The sequence below is a fragment of the Vulpes vulpes genome, chromosome 6 (assembly GCF_048418805.1).
Source record: "Vulpes vulpes isolate BD-2025 chromosome 6, VulVul3, whole genome shotgun sequence".
Lineage (NCBI taxonomy): Eukaryota > Metazoa > Chordata > Mammalia > Carnivora > Canidae > Vulpes > Vulpes vulpes.
This window is the reverse complement of record NC_132785.1, coordinates 34,804,861-34,822,261: the sequence shown is the minus strand read 5'-3', so window position 1 is coordinate 34,822,261 and position 17,401 is coordinate 34,804,861. Positions and strand designations below refer to the sequence as shown.

Here is a 17,401-nt window from a genome sequence, read left to right as displayed (position 1 = left end):
ACATTAAAGTAACAAATTGAGATGGAAGATTTAGAGCCAGATTTTAAGCTATATTTAAAAAATCAGGTTAAATGTTTAGAATCATGACAGTAAATCTTCTATAAACATTTGACTTGATAATTTTTCAGGAACAGAGCATAACATGCGCACATATAAAAATAAATATTCAAACTTAGGTTCAGAATTTTTTATAAAGTTGGACAATTTTCAGCTGCAGATACAGGCATTTAAATGTTCTAAAGTCTGAGAAAATTGATCATTTTAGCTATTTACTGAATAAAAAGTGAATCAATCACAGTCTGATAAAGGAGCAGTCTGAATTCATCTTTAAAATGTATATCAAACACTAGCAAGACATTACTTCAAATTCCAAAAATATGAGGTAATGGTGGCTTTGTTTTGGTGTTAATTGAAAGATCAAGGAGGTGCTCAGTGGTTGGGTGGGGACTATGCGGACCCTCAGCAGTGCACAACTTCTCATTCAGTTCTTGTCTCTCTGCAGGAAGCAATCTCTCCTTAGCCATGTGTAAGAATATAATTTTACAATTAAAAAAAAAAAAGAATGTCCCTTAACAGATTTAAGTCTTTGAATTATAGTCTTCATGTTTTTGTTTGCTTCTGACATTTAGTGCAGGGTCATTTAAAAATCATCTGATTTAAGAGTCTCATTTTATAGATGATGTAATTGGAGTTCTGATAGTTTCAGTGTCTTCTCTAAGTATACAAATTAAAGACTTTAGCCTAATAAAACATAATTTTAAAGGAAAAGAAAGAAAAAAATCATAAGATACTCTCTTTTTTTTTTTTTGTACACAAATGTTTAATGCCCATTTAAAAAATTGGGTTGTCATTTTGCCAATGAGTAGTAAAAGTTGTTTTTATGTGAATACTAAACCTTATAGATGTATGATTTGCAAAAATTCTCTCCTGTTTTTTAGGTTACCTTTTCAGTTTCTTGATGATGTCCTGAAGCATAACCGTGTTTAATATTGATGATGTCCAGTTTATCTGTTTCTTCTTTTCTTGTGCTTTTGGTGACTTACTTGAGAAATCACTGCCTAATCCAAGGTTACAAAGATTTATCTCTGTTTTCTTCTAAGAGTTTTATTTTTTATTTTTATTTATTTATTTTTTCTGTTTATTAGGTAAGCATTAACATTTTATTTTTTTTATTTTTTTAAATTAATTTTTATTGGTGTTCAATTTACCAACATACAGAAAAACACCCAGTGCTCATCCCGTCAAGTGTCCACCTCAGTGCCCGTCACCCATTCCCCTCCAACACCCGCCCTCCTCCCCTTCCACCACCCTTAGTTCGTTTCCCCGAGTTAGGAGTCTTTATGTTCTGTCTCCCTTCCTGATATTTCCCAACATTTCTTCTCCCTTCCTTTATATTCCCTTTCACTATTATTTATATTCCCCAAATGAATGAGAACATACACTGCTTGTCCTTCTCCGATTGACTTATTTCACTCAGCATAATACCCTCCAGTTCCATCCACGTTGAAGCAAATGGTGGGTATTTGTCGTTTCTAATTGCTGAGTAATATTCCATTGTATACATAAACCACATCTTCTTTATCCATTCAAGATACTCTCTAAAGAAGTAAAGTACTACAATTTACTCTGATAGAATCAGGAACTTTTATTTATTTATTTATCTATCTATCTATTTATTTATTTATTTATTTTTCAGGTGAAACAATTTTATTTCACAGTTGTCTTTAAAACCACAAAGACACTATGTTCTTCATATAAAAACATTAGTACAGATAACTATACTTTCTAGAAAATGATTATATAGACCCTCTCAAAGAAAAATGCACACCATTATATGGTTCAGACAAGTTACTTGGGAAAAACACATCTGGACCGATTCTTAAAACATACCAGAAGACTACACTGCATCTTTTGGTTCAAAGTATAGATTCCTGTCATCAGTAAGGGCTCCTGCATTCTTACATATTTGATAATACACATATAGACTGGTTTGTGACTTAATGCTCCATTGGTTCATCAGCCTTTTCTGCAGGTTCATCAGCAGGTTGAGCAGGCTGTGACTTTCTCTGTGGTCTTTCTTCAAGACCTTCCAGGAACAGAGATACATCATCATCATCATAAATCGTAAACTCCAAGTCTTTACCAACAATTCCAATGGAAACATTCTTTGTAGTTAGGTCCTGTTCTGCAGGAAGTGTCTCCCGTAAGGCACGCAGACCATGTTTAACCAGTTCATTCAAACTGCACTCCATAAACCCAGACATATGTCCCTCCAAGTAAGTACGAGCTGATTGAGAACGGGCTCCAATGGACATGGCTCTACAGTTAAAATAGTTGGCAGATGGACAGGTTTGGAAAATGTGAGGGCCCATATCATCATAACTAGCAATAAGCAGTCCAACACCATATGGTCTCTGGCCATACCGTTGTGTTGGTATCTGGGTCTTGCTTCCAATTAGAGATACAAGACAAGACACAGGAAGAGGTCTGTCAAATACAAATCTGGAATCCAAACACTCCTGGCGCATAAAATTACATAACAGTCTAGCATCAGCAGTAAGTCCCGCAATTGAGATACCAATGTGGTTATCAACATGGAGAATTTTCTTCTGATGAGCTGCAAGCTCTGACTGTGCTCTCTTCAATGCAACCAACACTGCATGGGTTTTTGATTTCAGACCAACTGTGGCTGAACCTTGTTTGACAGCTTCCATTGTATATTCAGTGTGATGAATCCTGCCCTGAGGACTCCAAACAGTGACGTCACTGTCATACTGGTTGGAAACATGGTTCCAGCGTGGGTCCCGCTGTGGCCTCCGGCAGAGGTGGCGACTTCAGGAGCACCTTATATTTTTTTTAATCAACATAAAATTCTCTTAAAATCTCAGTCACTGGTACTTTAATCCTAATTATTTAATCCATAACAGTAAATTTAATATAGTAAATTTAGAAAGATTTTCAAGTTGTCTTCAACATTCCAGTGTTGCTTGCAGGGATTAAAATTTTCATATAACTTAAAAAATAATTTTTTTTTTTGAGAGAGAGAGAGAGAGAAAAAAAAAGGGAGAGCTTGAGGGAGTGAGATGGGGCAAAGGAAGAGGGAGCAAGAGAGAATCTTAAGTAGGCTCCACCCTAGCACAGAGCCAGATCCAGGGTTTGCTCTTACAATCACAAGATCATGACCTGAGCCAAAATCAAGAGCAGGATGATTAACTAACTAAACCACCCAGGTGCTCCTTAATTAAACTTTAAAATAAAATAAAATATGAAGTGTAAAATCTATCACTCAATTACACATTTTAATAAAACAACCAAACTAAATTTTTCAAGTCTCTAAGTTATGTAATTATTTTAATCATTACATTTTTATTCTAAATACAGATATTATCCCTAACCAAAAGTATATCATTAATGTATCTATGATTTATATCATCATCTCTATATTTTATTCTAAACCTTTCCAGGGTTAAAAATATCTTAACCTTAATGATATAATTACAATATTCCAAGTAAACTGGAATTAACAAAGTGAACTGAGGTTAACAGCTGAGGTTACTAAGGTCACTTATTTGCTAGATAATTTTTGTTCAGGGTGATAACTGTCATACACATACACACAGAGTGACCAACTTTTTATTGTTGTTAAATTGGGACCACAATTGGGGTCTCATTGTTCATATTTTTGTGTTCAAATCATGTCAGTATTTTAGTCTTGTTTGAGCTAGGGAGATAAACATGTCTAAATTTCTCCCCACATATGCATACTAAAACAATATTTACCAACCTTTACCATCTGGACAATTTTATATTTACCAGGGTTAGAACTTAAAGGTTCCTATTTTGCCCTAGTAACATTTTGATATAATTCTATCAGATTTTACATTTTTACACAATTCTGCAGGAACCTGTTTCTACTTTATGATTTGATTAAACACTCTCTCCCGCTACCCCCATATCTATCTCTCTCTCTCTCTTTCATTCTCTCTCTCTCTCTCTTTCATTTTCTCTTATAAAAGGTCACAATTCCTACTGTATTCAAATTACATCTAGGTGATTTTTGACTGTTTCCCAAGGATCTATCTGGATCTGAAGTTATATATCTATATCGCTACAATAAAATATTTCATAAAGCCACATCCTAAATATAAATTTAGTTTCTCATTTTGATAGGACTTATTGTCACTGTTTTAAAATTTCATCTATGCTAGTTTCAAGAAGAAAAGTTAATATAATTAGTTGAGTCTGTCTACATAAATATATGTTTAAATATTCCATTATCCCATCTGAATAATGTCAAGGTCAACAGTTAAATGAATGAAATTATGGGAATTCAAGAATACACTCAAAATTCTAACATAGGGTATTCTCTCTAAAAATTCTCGAAAGAGTAATTTATGTTAGATTAGCACACCAAAAATATTATATAATAGAGTGACTAACAATCCTTTGTTTTTCTCCCTAGCCTCAAAGAGGAGAGAGATAGTGGGTTAGGCAAATAGAAACGTAAATGCCTGCCTTGTTCTGATAGATGTAAGGGAGTCAAGATCTTCCTTCTACCCTTTTTGATTTTTTCATTGGACCTAAGAATTAAATTGACATAAGAAAGATCAACAGGACAACATGCAGATTTAAGTTCAATGTGATTGAAGAGCTTTCATAAGATAGACACTTTGCACCTTTTGAAATACACCAAATGGATTGAGTATGTAATTAAAAAACATTTTTTCCCTGTCAGTCATTGTCTTATATGCTTAGCATAGATGTCCAGCTTAATAGTGTATGATAACAGTGTTCCTAGAACACAGCTGAAGACCTGGTGAATCGAAGAAATGTGAGAGGTGGCGCTAGGAGACGGATGTCTATGGAATGATGCACATCCTCTTTTAAGTTGGGAGGATGCAGACCTGTTTCATGAAGAAGCTGGGGGTGGGGGTGGGGGTGGGGAGAACATTTAACAACATGGGGACCAGTCAGGGGAATCCCCTTATTTCTGTTTTGCATATGAGGAACCCTAGAGTAGCTAGTTAAGGCTCTCTAGTTTAATAAAAAAAAATCATGGAGTCTTATGAAGACTCTTCATAGGTGTTAATAGGGATATTATCCACTTATTTTGGTCGCAGTTTCCAATTTTTAAAAATATTTAGGTAATCTTTTCCCCCTTCCCCAAATCCTAATTATTGTAGATTCATTAGTGTTGAACCAATGCTTTCTCATGTCTCAATTCTTTGTATATGCATTCTTTTCAGATGTATTAAACAAACAAAAAACCCTTCCAAAAAAAAGATAGACTCTTTTATACTAGATGGAACAAAGAGAAGCAGTTATGGAAAAGTAATGCAACTATATGGGGAGACTAGAGCAAGATAAGAATTATTTTAAAGAGGTCTATTTGTACAGAATTCTCTCTTGTTTCTGCCTCCCTGTCAAACAATGTTTCTTTTCTCTTGGTAGAGGGAGGGCACCTTTCACAAGGAGTTTTTATCTCCTGGTTTCAGACAGAAAAGGAAATTAGAATGACCTTCCTGTACCTGCTGATTCTCAAGTGCCTTTTTCTTAAAATAATCCTTATGCCAACCTGGTATATTTTGGGTAGCATATTCTGCCATAGTTTGCAGGCTAATTGGAGAAAGTGGTTCCACATTTGAAAGGGGTTTCACATCTGAGCATCTGAATATCTACTTCTACCCTGAAGCTTAAAACAGCCTTTCTTAGGAAAATATTAATGTAGAAAGTTGCATATATTTTGAGTTTTCCTAAAAGTAGAGTGGAGTAGAGTAAAAACAAAAGAGAAAAATAACTCTGTTGTTTGTAGCTATTCATTAGATTGGGTTCATCCAGAGGAACATGAAACAATATACGACACACACCAGTCAGGTAAGGAAGTAGAAAGATTTAGCATAAAGTGCAATAAAGAAGGGGATGATTGGAACAAAACTCTTCATGATAAAATCTGAAGGAAGTGAATAGAAATTTCCCTCAAACTGACATGAAATACAAGGATCTAGGTTTACTTGAAAAGGTCATTAAATGTATTATAAATTTTAACAGGAAGTATCTATATAATACTAATTGTTTCTAAGATTCTTATTAACATAGTAGAAAACAATATCGCTATGTTATTAGAAATGTCAGGACACCTGGGTGACTCAGTGGTTGCGCATCTGCCTTTGGCTCAGGGTGTGATAGCAGGGTCCTGGGGTCTAGTCCTGCATCAGGCTCCCCACAGGGAGCCTACTTCTCTCCCTTTCTATATCTCCGCTTCTCTCTGCCTATATCTCCACTTCTCTCTGTGTCTCTCATGAATAAATAAAACCAGAAAGAAAGAAGAAAGAAAGAAGAAAGGAGAAAGAAAGAAAGAAAGAAAGAAAGAAAGAAAGAAAGAAAGAAAGGTGACATTCTCAGTAGATTGTCAGAATTCTCAAGTTTTATATAGAAAACCAGGCACTTCAATTGAATTCTACATTTTGTCTACATTTATTAAATTCTCAAAAATGTTTGTGTGTTGTCATGCTTTAGTTTGAGATTTTCTTTTTTAAGATTTGGGAAAACACTGCCCCCCCCCTTTCTTTTCTCCTTTGACATTTGTAACAACCTAAAATTTATTTTTCTTTGTCAAATCACCAGCCAATTGCCTGAAGCAGTGTTAACTTTGGCCAATTTTCTAACTTTGAACATAGCATTTAATACCTTTCATTACCAGACTACTACATATCCCTCCAAGTGCAGCTCCTACCTCTCCTCTGAGGAACAAACATACCCCTGGTGAATAATAGATAATATTTGCACTTCCTAAAATATATAAGAATCTTAATCTTATACCCTAATATTTCAAACTTATGAAACATTAACTTCTGAGCTGTCCAAAACTGGTAAGTTGCCTGCCTTTATTGTGTTTCCAGGGAAATGCTTTTTATTTTGCAATATGGGAATTGTCTCTGTTGTTTCTCTCTTACATAAACATTTGAGTTAGTCTGTTGCAGACTTTGCACTTTTATTTACACTTGATACTTCTACTTTGTTAAAGTCAGGGCTAATTACAAGTCAACAGGTAATTAGTAGAAGGAATTAAAGGAGAGAGGAAGAATTTTCAAAAAGGGGCAGAGAGAAATGGTGGATATATGGCATCATTCATTTGTCAAATACCTATAATGTACAGCATAAAGAGTGAATAGTAATACAAACTATGGGCCCTAGTAAATGTATCATTATTGGCTTATCAAATGTAATCTATTTACCACACTGATGCAAGAAGTTAAAAACAGAAGAAATGAGAGGGGGCTCAGTGATTGAGGGTTGGTACAAGAACTTAGTATATTTTTTTTTTTTAGATTTTATTTATTCATGAGACACACACACACACACACACAGAGAGAGAGAGAGAGAGAGAGAGAGAGAGAGAAAGAGAAAGAGAGGCAGAGACACAGCAGAGGGAGAAGCACTCAGGGAGCCTGATGTGGGACTTGATCCCGGGACTCCAGGATCACACCCTGGGCCGAAGGCAGGCACTAAACTGCTGAGCCACCCAGTGATCCTGAACTCTGTATTTTCTGCTCATTTTTCTGTAAAGTTAAAACTGCCTTAAATATAAAGTCCATTAATTTTTAAAAAATGGAATGGGGATCCCTGGGTGCTAAATAATTATAGCAAGGGTCCCTGTGCTAAACCGACTGAGCCACCCAAGTTCTATAAAAACATATTTCATAATAAATCTGGAAGTTAGACTAAATTTTCAAATTAATAAAATAATTATTGTTAGCTGATCTATCACCTGATAGATTTCAATTAAAAGAAGCCAACAAAACTTACAAACTAAAGCCACCATTCCTAAGCTTTAGTGCAGACTGATTTGAATAAAGAAATGAGAGAATGGGGCAGCCCGGTTGGCTCAGCGGTTTAGCACAGCCTTCAGCCCAGGGCATGATCCTGGAGAACCGGGATCAAGTCCCACATCGGGCTTCCTGCATGGAACCTGCTTCTCCCTCTGCCTGTGTCTCTGCCTTTCTTTCTCTCTCTGTGTCTCTCATGAATAAATAAATAAAGTCTTAAAAAAATAAGTAACACTTTAAAAAAAAAGAAATGAGAGAATGAGTAACAAATTTAGTGTTACAGTCCTTTTGTCTTTGCACTTAGAAGGCTCATGCTAGAAGGCATGAAATATCTGAGTCTAATAAAATGGCTTGAATAAATAGTGGAAATAAATTATTATGAGAAAGAACTAATCTCCCACAGACTAATATAACCTTAGATACAAATTATATTTCTTTTATTTATATGCAAATAAGATGTTCTACTTGAGTCTTAAGAATTTCTTAGATATCTAATTGGCATTTCTTATGCTACTGGTGATATCTGAACAAGCAAAGAGAAACATACTCTATTTACCTAATACTGATCAATATTTACATTCCTAATACAAAACATTCTTAGAATCAAAGCATATGTTTAACAAGCTTTCTCATTTTTTTTCTTCAACATATCAAAGTCCTGGCCTTTTATTACTTTATTCATCTTAATCTTCCATTAAATAGTCTTAATATTGTCAAATGTTTTCCCTTACCAACTGTATTTCTCATTTTAATGCTGTTAAAAGGAAACAGTCCGAAATGGAGTCACTTATATACTAAACCCACCAAGATTTAAAAGCTATCTTAATTCCCAAAGGAAGATTACTTTATCCCCAATAGGCCCTTTTGTCTCTCAAAGAAAGGTAATCTCACCTCAAACAACGCTTTTTTTTCATTAATGTCTTCCCATGCTTTAAAAACATTTTCCCTTTCTGCAGCCTTTTGAAGCTTTTTTCATATTTGTAGATGAATCACTCAATAAAACCGGTCAGATCTTTAAAATTTACTTGATTGAGGGCAGCCCGGGTGGCTCAGCAGTTTAGGGCTGCCTTCAGCCCAGGGCCTGATCCTGGAGATCTGGGATTGAGTCCCACGTCAGGCTCCCTGCATGGAGCCTGCTTCTCTCTTCTCTCTCTGCCTTTCTCTCTCTCTCTCTCTCTCATCTCTCCTCTCTGTGTATTCTAATGAGTACATAAATAAAATCTTAAAAAAAATTCTTTGGAGAAATTTGGTTATTTTCCTTGACTTGTACAGTTTACCAAACTCCAGGTTTTGATGATGAATAATCTTGGTGCAGTTCTACATGTATCTTTACACTCTGAATTTCCTGCAACTTGGCAACTATATGAATCCTGCAACTTGGCAACTATATGAAGAAACTCTAGTCTCTACTAGTTCAATCTCTCTGACAAGACCACAGACGGTGTTGGTAAGTATATAAAGACACACAATGTCTAGTTGTCTCTCATTTAGATTTCCACAGCCATTGATGCTTAAATCCTATAAATTATTATTTTAGGGAATTAGCAAAAATGCTGAGATTCTAATTTTATCATTATTTTCATTATTGTTTGAAATGTCTTTATAAAAGGACACAGACTTCATCTTTGATTTGGCAATCCAAGGTTAGAACGGACCTAGGGAAATTTGGAAAAATGCCTGATTCTTTCGCTTTATTTACCACATAATGAATGGTTTTCTATCACTCTCTGAAAATGGCATTTTCTATTTTATCTTTAGGAAATCATAAATATAACCAATATTGGTTGGCTTTGTTGCAATAAAAAAAATAGTTATTTGAAACTCAAATCACTCCATCTTATGACAGTGGAAGCCTGTTCATATTGAATCCTTAGTCTTTGACTCTCAGAGTCTTTAATAGTTTCATGCTAATCTGGTAAGAAAGATATTACAGAATAATATGTCTTCTGCCTCACATATTCAATTAGCCATTTCTTCAAGAAGCTATGGTTTCTGAAAATGAGAAATGGGATCTGGGTGTTAAGGATGCTAAATATTACTGGATTCATCATTATTTCTAGATATTTTTCAGATTTTTCTTTCTGAAGGATTTTCAGATCTTACAGGGAAAGCTAACAAGCATTTACACTAATGTTTTATATAATAAAGTACATGTGATGACATTTATTAGATATAAATACTAAGAGCTAATAAAAGTATACGTATGTAAAATACTGTATTAATATCACTACTTATACAATTGTTACAATTTCAGCGATTATTTTTTGAGATTTTTTTTCCATCTGCTTTCCCTCCCTCCATTTATATAGTTGTAATATAGCTATACTGGCAAAATATATACTCATAATATGCTATATTGTCTCTTAATATACTGTCTTGGTTCTATAGAAAACTAAATTTAATGGTCATCATCACCTTATTTAGGTATCTTTCTGATCATGTTGGTTATCTGAACTCATTGTCTAGTATATTCTTCAGAAATGACACATGAGGAAATATTTACTAAGTTCTAGCACACTAACATTTTGTCTATGATTATATTTGATCATTGATTTTGCTGTATATAAAATACTTGGTTTAGTGCCGACTTCAGCCCAGGGCATGATCCTGGAGACCCGGGATCAAGTCCCACGTTGGGCTCCCTGCATGAGCCTGCTTCTCCCTCTGCCTGTGTCTCTGCCTCTCTCTCTCTCTCTCTCTCTCTGTCTCATGAATAAATAAAATCTTTAAAAAAAAAGAAAAATGGAAAAATGTACACATATAAAATAAAGTGTCCTAAACAGATTACATAATACTTAATAAATTTTGCTTTTAATACCTGTCTCCTTACATTATAAGCCTATTCACCTCAGTGATAGTCTATTCTTTATTTTTTCATGCATTTAGCAATGTGTCAAATTCTCCTCATTTATATAACGTAAAATAAAAATAAAAAATTTAAATATAGCAGTTTAAACATGGGTTAAACAACAGCTTATAACAGCAGCAAAATATTTCTGAAAGAAACAAAACAAAACAAACAAACAAAAAAAACCCACAAGATGATAAAGGCAGGACAGGCTCCTTTACCCAATTTGGTTACTGAAAAAAGTTGAATTAATGAAGTCTGTTTCTCTGTTTATCTGTCTCTGTTTCATTCTCTTTTTCTCTCCATCTTTCTTTTGTTTAATCATCTGTATGAGATGATACTGACATATTATTAAAGTATAGTTAAGTAAAGTTTGATAGGTTTTGGCCTTGACATTAAGGTGAAATCATCATCACCATCCCGATAACAAACCTATTCCTCATTCTGAGAGGCGTGTTGCCACTTTGTCAATCTCTCTTTCCCTCTCCTACCTGTGGCCTGGGCATAATGATTTGTTTCTAACAAAATATAATACAAGTAATATAGGTTTTAAAGAATTATAGTTGCATTCCCCAATGACAAGTTAGAACATATTTATCTATGTAAGATATTCTAAATTTACTACTAGTAATTTTTTATATGATCTTACATTTCATAGCTTCATTGGCTGAAATCCCTCTTTGGTTACGTAATGTTTCCCTGATGTTAGAAATGACATTTCTTGGAAATACAAAATATAATAATAGAGATGCTCTTAGTATATGATTAAAAGACTAATTTCAAGAAGATATTTGAGGCCAGTACTCAAATTCATATTCAATACACAATTCTATAAAAGATATTAAATGAATACAGAGAATGAAAAATTTCTTATCATAAACTTGAAGTGAAAAGTCCTCTCAGTCTAAATTTCCGTATTAGTATCACTTTAACAAAATCAGGTTAGACTGAAAGATACATATATATGGGTTACACATAAATAGAGTAAATCTTAAGTAAAGCACAAGTATATAATTTTTACTTACAAAGTTAAAAAATTACAATACAGGAAGTAAATTAAACTATGTATTGTTTAAGAATTTGGCTGTTAGAAAATTATATGCATGTTAGTGCTTGATTTAGAATGCATTTTCCTTATTTGTTTTTCAGTAACTTTCCAATTCTATTAAAGACAAGGGGAAGTTTCCTTGATGAGACACATAAATGTTGACATAAAATTTTTATTAGTTCTCTCAGTATTGGGGTTACATGATTTAATTCTTCATGTAAGCCTATAATATTTTCTTTCCATATGAGTCCCGTTTGTCTTAATGAACATGAAACATATAGCAAAATCAAGTATTTCAAATATACTCGAAGCCTAGCATTGTCGAAAACATAAGTGATTCATTCCTACCTGCCTCAAAATGATGTTTCTGATGCCCTTCTTATGGTTGTCTTGGCAAAATACATTTTTTTACTTGATAATCTAGGACTTCAGTAAGAATTTGGGGGGGGTCAAATCTTAATGTAGACCTCATCTTGATTTAGCTTTGGCAGATAAAACAAACACAGAAATCATACTTCTTGTTTGCACTTGCAATATTTATCATAGAAACCAAATTATTTTATTGATAAAAAATGTGCAATATGGAGAATATTACACCTTTCCCCACTATAAAAAGTTAGAAAATGTAGGATTGCCAATTATGTAATTTTAAATAACATAATATAATTATGTCATTTAAATTCATATTCATATAAATTTCATATAAATTATTACTTCTCAATGAATTTAACAATGAATAAGTGAATTGTATATTTTAAGTGATTTGCTAGATATAAAAGACAGGCCTGGCTAATAGATAATTATACCTGGAATGATGGTCAATAGAATAATCTTTTTTTTTTAGAATAATCTTAATAAGGAGAAATATTATTTGGTATTATCCAGGACTTTTTCTTTAACTTAGTATAGTTCAATATTCTTAAAATATTTTTTCTCTTAAAAATACAAAGTGTATATGCATATTAATAAAAATAACTAAGAGAATTAATAAATATGTTAAATGACAGAACTAGGATACAAAATATTTGATACCAGAAACAAACAGTATGAACTTAATAATGTGACATTTACTGTAGATCAAAAGCCATACCTTCAAAAATAATAATAAAATAATCATAATTATAACTATAACAATTTGAGAAGGATTAGAAGCAAAGTTTGGCACAAAAGTAAAAATGGAATTGGAAAACTAAAGTTTTGAGCCTTAAGAGGGAGCTGGGCTATCATGGCGACTTTGAGAAGAACTTGAGTGATTATCTCTCTCTGTGGTTAAGCCTCTATTTGTCATGACTAAAACTAATATAATGATCTCTTTAAGTAGATGATTTTGTGGTTCTTCAGAAAGTATCTATAAAATTTAAATTACAAACTAAAATTTTAATAAGTATGATGAGAAACTAAAATCACTGATCTGACATTATATTCCAGATTTGCCCAATATGATGACAGAGCAGATAAATCTGCTAAAGCCCTGAGAATTAAATGGCCCCCAAATCACTGGCTGTCAGCCAAGAGGACCTCATGACATAGATCTGGGTTACATAGAGTGTAAAGGGATAAAAATCTGTAAATGTGGAGGCAAGTGGAGTTTATAAAGAGGAAATTGAAAATATGGGTATGTTCCCAGTAGGATTCATTCATTCATTTATAACTAATTCTTTCATGTCTGTTACAGAAAGCCTGAATTTACAAATGACCATTATCAGTCCTAGGAGATACCACTTCTAGAAACTGTAGTTGTGCTTTCATTATCTTTAAACATAGAACCCCCAATTTTTGGCTTGCTGCAAGACCATCTGGTATAATCTTACACCTCTTAGTTTTCTTTAAAACTATGAATTTTGACTAAATTCTGGTTAATGGTATGTGAGTACAGTGGCCAAATGAAATGTAGGAATTTCATATAAGCAGCAAACATTTTTCCAGTATTTTAATATAAGTATATTTAAATAATGCATGATATCTATTTATATTAAAAATGATGCATAAAATTTCCATGCAGTTTTCATCAAGAGAATAACTCTCTCTCTCTCTCTCTCTCTCTCTCTCTCTCTCTCTCCCTCTTATCCAGGTTCCTGGAATATGGTTAACATAGTTCTGTTTTGCAAAGTTGTAAAATGCAGATGTAGACATCACACTAAAACCAAAACAGCATCAAGATAGGAGGAGGCAGAGTTCTAGATCACATTTTGCTATAGACATCTCTTACAAACTTTAAAAGGGCTATTACAGGTTAAATCCAGGATATTAAATTGGATAAAATAAATTCAATTCTGTTTAAGCCACAGAGTTTGTTCTCTATTATGTACTAAAATTATATCCTAATATATCACCATACTAACAAAAGGCATCCTGATTGTCATTAATTAGTCTTAGATTATTTTCTTTTCCCTCTTCTCTCTTTTTATATTTCACTTGATAATTTGAGGTAAATTTTACTGTTTGTCACAATTGCTAATAGCCTAATTATGATTAATTGCTTCCCTTCTATGGTCATTAATTGGTCTTAATAAATTGAAAGAAATTTAAACTGTCTTACCCTGAAGACCCTTATCATAATTATGTAAGTACAAGAATGACTGAATATTTAGTAAAAGATTTCAGAAATGAGTAATGAAAAGGTTTTTTAAATTAGTATACTTTCTAAAATAACACTTTATTAGAGAAGTTTTAGATTCATAGCAAAATTGAAGAGAAATTACAACAATTCCTCATATACTCCCTACTCCCACACATAAATACTCTCTCCCATTTTCTCCATCCACCACTAGAATAGTACATTTGTTAGAACCTACAGGGTCTCATAATTATCACCAGAAGTCCATAGTTTAAATAATGGTTCACTTTGGTGTTGTACATTGCATGAGTTTGGAGAAATATATTGTATGTATCCATCATTATGCCAAAGTATTTTTACTGATCTAAAAATCGTCTGTGGCCCACCTATTCATTTCTCCCTCCTCCCTAACCCTTGACAACCACTGATCTTTTAACTCTCCATAGTTCTGCCTTTTCCAGAAAGTCACACATTAATTTGAATCATATAGAATATAACCTTTTCATATTGGCTTTTTTCCACTCAGTATTTAAGGTTCATCTACGTCTTTTTATGGCCTGATAGCTCATTTCTTTTTAGCATAGAATATTATTCCATTATCTGGATGCACCAGTTTATCTGTTGTAAACAAGAACATCTTGGTTGCTTACAAACTTGGCCAATTAGGAATAAAGTTGCTATAAACATTTATGTGTAGGGCTTTTGAATGGATATAAGTTTCAACTCCTTTAAGTAAATACCAAGTAGTACAACTGCTGGATCATGTGATAAAAATATGTTTAGCTTTGTGACAAACCACCTTAAGGTCTTCCAGAGTGACTGTACCACTTTGTATTCCTAACAGCCATGAATGAAAGTTCTTGTTGTTCCATATCTCTGTCAGCATCTGGTGTTGACAGTGTTCCAGATTTTGACCATTCTAATGTATGTAGTGTATTATTATATCTTATTGTTTTAATTTGCATTTCCCTGATAGCATATGATATTGAGCATCTTTTCAGGAACTTATTTGCCATTTGGTTATGGGTCTGTCAAAGTTTTTGGTCAAATTTTAATCAAGCTGTTTGTTTTCTTATTACTGAGTTTTAAGAGTTATTTGCATATTTTAATAAGTCTTTTATAAAATGTATCCTTAGCAAATATTATCTCCCAGTCTGTGGTTTCCATTTTTTTTTCACATTGTCTTTTGCAAAGGAAAACTTTTTAATTTTAGGTCCAGAGTATCCATTATTTCTTTCATGGATTTTAATGTGTCTAAATAGTCATCACCACACCCAAAATCATATAGATTTTTCTCTCTTGTCTTCTAAGAGTTTCATAGTTTGCACTTTACATTTAGGTCTATTTTGAGTTAATTTTTGCGAAGGATTTAAGTCTGTGCCTATATACAACATTTTCAATGTTTTAGTATTTCAGTGCCATTTGTTGAAGTGATCATCTTTTTCTCCAGGGAATTGCCTTTGCTCTTTTATCAGAGGTCAGCTGACTATAATCAAGTGAGTCTATTTCTGGAAATTCTACTGTGTCTTACTGATCTATTTGTCTATTCTTTCACCAATATCACACTGTCTTTGTAGTAAGTCTTAAAAATCTTGATGTTGGTAAGTTGATGTCAGTCCTTCAATTTTGTTATTCTCCTCTAATATTGTGTTGGCGATCCTGATTAAATTTTATAATCAGTTTGTCAATATCTCGAAGGTAAATTACTGGGATTGATTCAGAGTAAACTGAATTACAGATCACATTAGTGAGAACTGATGTCTTTATAATATTGGGACTACCTAACCATGAACATGGACTATTTCTCTATTTTTTGGTTACTCTTTGATTTAGTTCTTCGGAGTTTTGTGGTACTCATCATGTAGATCTTACACATATTTTGTTAGATATAAACTCACATGCTATTGTGCCTTTACCTTCAAATTCCACTTGCTGATTTCTTGTATATGGGAAATAAACAGACTTTTGTATATTAACATTATATCTCATTACTATGTTATAATCACCAATGAACCCATTTTTTTTCCTGGTGCTGTCTTGGAAGATTTTTAATCACGGATTCAATTTCTTTAATAGATGTAGGCCTATTCAAATATCAGAAAGGGAGACAGAACATGGAAGACTCCTAACTCTGGGAAACGAACTAGGGGTGGTGGAAGGGGAGGAGGGCGGGACGTGGGGGGTGACTGGGTGGCGGGCACTGAGGGGGGCACTTGACGGGATGAGCACTGGGTGTTATTTACCAACATACAGGTAAATTGAACACCAATAAAAAATAAATTTATTTAAAAAACAAAACAAAACAAAAAAAAAACAAATTGTCTGCTTGTGTGAGTTTTGGCAAGCTGTGCCTTTTAAGAAATCGATATATTTCGCCTACTTTATCAGATGTATAGGCATTGAGTTGTTCACAATATGTCTGTTATCTTTTTAATGTCAGTGAAATGTATAGTGATGTGCCCTCTTTCATTTGTGACATTAGTAATTTATATCATCTCTCTCTTTTTTGTTAGCCAGGGACTCCTGAGTAGAGGCTTTCCAACCCCTGGGCTGTGTCTTTGTTTTTCGACACTCAGCATGGGCTCCTCTGTGTGCATTCGTGTCTGGCCTGGAGAAGCCAGTTCTGACCCCCTCCTTCTTTACAGCTACTGTTATTCTGGCATTTGGTTAAACTGGCTTAATCTGCTTAATGTTATCAGTGCATTTTAAATAGGGGCATTGAAGTTCACTCCCACCACCAGGGCTTTCTTTCGGGTGCCGGGGCCTTAAAACACTAGCCAAACACCCAATTCTCAAATCACAGCCAGGAGTTCTTGCTCCTGGCTGCGTCAAGGTGGCAATGAAATTTTTTAGAAAGAAAAAAAAACTTTTTTTTTTTACTTTTTTGATCTCTTCAAAGTGCCAATTTAGGGGACGCCTGGGTGGCTTAGACAGTTAAGCATCTGCCTCTGGCTCAGGTCATGATCCCAGGGTCCTGGGATGGAGGCCCTTACCAGGCTTCCTGGTCAATGAAGTGTGCTTTTCCCTCTACCTCTGCCTGTGTGCATTCTCTCCTGTGTTTTCTAATATACACATTTAATACTATAAATTTCCCTCCAAGTTCTGTTTTTCATGTATTACAC

At 33.8% G+C, this 17,401-nt stretch overlaps 1 pseudogene; it reads right to left on the bottom strand.

Moving 5' to 3' along the window:
* Positions 1-1,911: 1,911 nt before the first annotated feature.
* The window catches only part of LOC112910245 (proteasome subunit alpha type-1 pseudogene), a 177,009-nt pseudogene continuing 161,519 nt past the window's right edge, over positions 1,912-17,401 (bottom strand).